Source organism: Lissotriton vulgaris, chromosome 4_1, assembly GCF_964263255.1.
Source record: "Lissotriton vulgaris chromosome 4_1, aLisVul1.2, whole genome shotgun sequence".
Lineage (NCBI taxonomy): Eukaryota > Metazoa > Chordata > Amphibia > Caudata > Salamandridae > Lissotriton > Lissotriton vulgaris.
Window position 1 is genome coordinate 1,108,303,516 of NC_141691.1, and position 5,147 is coordinate 1,108,308,662.

The following is a 5,147-nucleotide window of genomic DNA, read 5'->3' on the forward strand; positions in this document are numbered from 1 at the left end:
TGTGGGCTTTTGTTACCTCTTGAAGTAATCCTTCCACTTGTTTCACCCTATCTGCTAGTTTAGAGTGATCTGCGCAATGTCCTGTTGCAGGGTCGTGCGTGAATCCGCTATTGCCGACAGTATTCTGTCAAACTGCTGCTGCATACCAGTATCCTGGGGTGTTTCCAGAGCATCCAGTTCAGGCGGGGTTGGTGCTTCATTGTCCGATAGTTGGTGTGTCCTTCTTTCCTTTTGTTCTCCCCATTATCAGGCCCCCTTACACGTGTCCGGGTGTTTTTAGGCACTCAACAGCTCCTCAAGTATCTGAAGGGAGCTCAATTTCAAATCCACGCCAGCCAATCTCAGGAATTCCCTCCTTTGCAAGGTTCACTGCTCAGGAATGTGGGTATTCCAACTCTGAGTGCAAGTGGTGCACTTACCTACACTATCTGTTTACCTACTGTTACCTCTCTAGAGGTTGTAGTCAGGGTGTGCTAAGTCCTTTGGTCTACAACCAACAAGTTCAGTAGAACTTAAGTATGTTAAGCTTTGTTTATATCTACCTAAGGTACTTGATGTGATCTTTCAAATGATATTTGTCAAAGATTTACCATTTGGTAAAACAACAGCAAGCTCAAATCCCACCGCTGCCACCAATGGGAGAAGTTGGCCTGGTATATGATGATCACTGTTCTAGTGAGCACCTTGCACCAGTCCAAACGACCCTTATGGTGATTGGTTGTAAGTCAACCTTATAGACCAGCTATCCTAGTGGTAGCATGGACAAAAGAAGTCTTAGGCTAAACTCAAGAGGGCATGTGAAGCCAGCTGTTTTACCATATGCAATCCTTTTAAATACCAAATGAAAGGACACCACACAAGTTATATATTACAAAATATATATATTTATTTCTAGTATAATCCCCTATACTCTTTATGAGCACAGAAGCACAAGTGTTAAACAAAGAACACAGTATAACACACAAGTTATATATTATAAAAATATATATATTTATTACTAGAATAATCCTCTGTACTCTTTATGAGTGCAGAGGCACAAGCGTTTAAACAAAAGCACAGTTAAACATTCAAAAGTTGCACAATTATGGATAAGCCGGGTGGCCACTCAAACCATATATTAAGAAAGTGGTATAAGTACCACGTCATGAACAATGAACAGGCCTAGGGCCTTGGGAATCGCTGGGCCTACACTGGACTAACGAAGGTTAGGCCATAGGAGGCCCACAGGATACGGGTGCAGAGTCTATAGGCAACCGCGTTTACCATACAAGTCAATGGTGCGTAAAAATCAGAAAGTGTTAGGTTTCGGAGACTTCCGACTGGACTAGAACTTATCCACTTAAAACTAGGACACTAGAGGTGTAAACCACTATAGGAGCACCAAAGTTATATCGTTACCTCACCCACAGGAAGCGGGTGCATAGGTGCCAAGTGTGTCGGGTTTCGTCGTGAAGTTCTATGGAGCCTGGAGGAAAAGATGCTGCAGGCGGCCAGGAGAGAAGAGTCCGGTTGGATCCAAGGGTGGATCGAAGATGTAGAGTACCTGCAAGCAGAGGAGAGAGAGTCTAGGTCACTAGCCAGTGACCAGGATGGAACCAGGACGGAACCAGGCAATGTTGGGTTGCGATCAGGTGATGTCGAGTAGTTCGTCTCCGCTGCCACGTGGACCAGGAAGGATCGAGGATGACCAGCTGGTGAACACAAGCTGTCCTACGAAGGCTCTTGCTGTCGGCGGTGTCGGTACTCGATTCGGAGTCACCAAGCCTTGGCAAAGACAACCCACGCAGGACTCGAAGATGTCTTCTTGATCGGACCGGGACGGTCAGATCGATGGCTCCTTTTCAGGGGAGCTGGGGCCAGTCTGGAGCAACCAGACCAGCAGTGTAGTTTTGATGGATCGTTGCCACTAGCCAACGGGCAAGCGACCGGACAACGCGTCGAGCAGGAAAAGTGCAAAAGGGCCCCACGCAGCACTCGGAGAGTGTGGAGAGGTGATCTTTGGAGCACAAGGTGCTCAGGGCTGGGGCTTCTCAAACCCCAAAGCACAGCTTTGAGGGAGCCTCGGGAGCTGCACAGAAAGCACTTCGTCGACTTTTCAAGACGGCCGGTCCCACGTCTCACGTTGCCTCCACGGGTCTAAGCTTTGCTAGGACTGTGGATTGGGCTGTTGGAAGTCTGGGAGTCCAGGTCTTGTCAGTCTCTGTCGTTCGAGCTCCGGCTGGAGCAACGGCAAAGGAAGTCTCGATGCGCTGATGGTGCCTGCTTGCACAGGGTGGCCACTCCTTGACCACAAGGGAGATTCTTCAGTCTTCTACGTTGTGTAGGATGTCGAAAGGTCCAGGGTTTCGTATCAAAATTTCAGTCAGGATGATCTGATGTGCATTGGCACAGCTCCTACCTTTATTCCAAATTAAGGGGCAGGATCACCTGCTAGGTCTCTCCTATGGGTGGGAGCCAGGAATGGGATGGCTACACCCCTTTCACTTTGTCCAGTTTCACGCCAGAGCTGGGGCTGGAGTGCCCCGGCACCGGTTTGAACTGGACTATGCATGGGATGCCTTGTGCGCCCCAGGCAGTGTCTAGTTTCATTCAGCCCTCCCTGCCCCAATCTACTATCTCCTGTCTGGGTGGGGTAACTCCTCCCTGTGACAGGATACCATTTGTCCAGGCCTCCCCTGCCGGAGTTTCGGTCAACAGCAGGAGGCCAGACTTGTGTTGGTGGTAGCAGCATCCATTTTGTGATGCTGAGGCACTAGTTAGATTTAACCGCGTTTAAGCAAAGTAACATGTCTTCTCCCTCTAGAAGGGTGGAATGCTACCCCCGTCACCAGAACTGGCGAGGGGGTAGTATTCCAAAGCGTATGACACCTTACACGACATGTTTTGATAAAGCCAAACCAAAGTTAGCAAGTAACCGCGAGGATTATAATGCACTTAAGAGTATATGGTATGGCAATATCCCAGAACAGCTAAGAGACTTGGTTCCAAAAGCTGCAGACAGGCTCAGCTCATGCTAGAGCACCATCTCACAAAAAACCAAGCACTCTGCCTCCAGGATTGTTAAGGCCTGCCATAGGAGTGACTTATAGGTGTATATGTGTCCAGATATAGGTTTAGATATAGGTATACTATATCTAAGCAAGGGGTGATTACACCACCTTGCCCCAGCTGGGTGATCAGCCAGTTGTGTCGGATTGGATAGCCAGCCAGGGGTGGCAAAAGATATGCTGCAGCCCCTGGTAGGCCTTGGATCCACCTATGCCCTGGGTACCTATAGTACACTGTACAGGGGCTGATAAGGTGATCCAATGCCCAATTGGTTATGTACCTCAAGTACATGGTTGTGAATTTAGAGAGAGAACAGCAGGCTGTGGGTCTGATTAGCAGGCCAACAGCCACATTAAGTCGAAAACCAGTGAAGCAAAAAGCAAAAAATGGGGTGACCATAGGAAAGCAGACCCTACTCTCCTACATACCCCCCCACCCCAAACGCAGGGACATTAAACTTAACCTTGACCAGATAAGTTTTCATGTTCTAAGTGGAAATACCTGGAGAGACCACCTTGCCCCAGCTGAGTGATCGAGCCTCCGTGATTCATGCCAGACGGGACTCGGATGTTCGTGAGAGAGCAGCGCAATACTCTCGCATCTTTGACTTGGGATTGACCTCCGGCTGTCCATACCAGGGTGTGACTCATTTGCCTCCTGTGAATCTTGAACCCCCCCCCTGTCCCCCCCAACCCCCCTTGTCTTGATAAAGACCCGCCGTGACCACCAATCGGGGCGCAACAGGGTCGAAATGTCGACGCATAACATTGGTCAAGATACCTCCAGGAACGATCATAGCAACCATCTGTCTCCTTGGAGTTTTAATTAAGAACACTGACCGCCAATTTAAAATTGTTTTTCCTCCCCTTTCCCCGTGTATAGTACTGTATATAATTGTAAATAAGTGTCACTCAAGATATTGCACTATTCACTTTGTTCACTTACAGTCACTTTTTCACATGTTCTTAGAATTTGTATAAACTGAAATGGAATGAAGTAATTCCTGTGTTTTACAAATGTGACTTTGTTTCCTATATAAATACCTTGAACTATATTTGTATTCAGAGAGGTTTCATTCAATTTAATTGCACTTGAATTATTACATTGCGTTTTTGAGCTAACCCAGCCTCTTCTTTAAAGCAATTTATCTGGTTACCCGACAGAACCACTTTTGTTGTTAACCCAGCTGAGTGATTAGCCAGTTGTCAGATTGGATAGCCAGCCAGGGGTGGCAAAAGATATGCTGCAGTCCCTGGTAGGCCTTGGATGCACCTATGCCCTGGGTACCTATAGTACACTGTACAGGGGCTGATAAGGTTATCCAATACCCAATTGGTTATGTACCTAAAGTACATGGTTGTGAATTTAGAGAGAGAACAGCAGGCTGTGGGTCTGATTAGCAGGCCCACAGCCACATTAAGTCGAAAACCAGTGAAGCAAAAAGCAAAAAAAAAGGGGGACCAGAGGAAAGCAGACCCTACTCTCCTACACCCTGTCACCATATGCATGCTGCCTGCTTTTGGGGTTGATCACGTTGTCTCGTGCCCAGGCCCTTCTTCCTACATTGTCTGCTGAAAGCTGTTGTGCTAAGGACTCTGTAGCTGGCACCCACCCTTCATCTGCCTTCTGCGCTGCCCGGGGGGACACGTCCCCTGGCCTGCGGCAAACTGGTTCTCCTCTGGGCTCCACGTCATTGGCTGCTGCTGGAAAGCGTATCCCATTCCTCGTCTGCCTCTCCTTTACCCCGCGCAGACTTGTGCCCGCCTGTTGTGCTCCTTGCCATGGGGAAATCAGATGCCAAGCAGCCCAAGATTGCCTTCGAGCTTAGAAGGTGCTCTCGTCCGGATGGTGCAGGCTCTGACGGCGCCGGCTCTGCTGTCATGATGGATTATCCCCCCCCCCCCGAGCCGGGACGACGACCTCAAGGCGATTATGTTGGTCGTAAGGTCGACTGGGACCGGAATCGCGTCCCAGCTTGACCAACTTTCGGCTCGCCTCGACTCAGTAAAGGCCCATGTGGACTCCCATGACAATCGACTGCTCCATGTTGAATCCAGGGTGTCGGACGCTGAGGATGCGGCTATCCAAGAGAGGCAGAA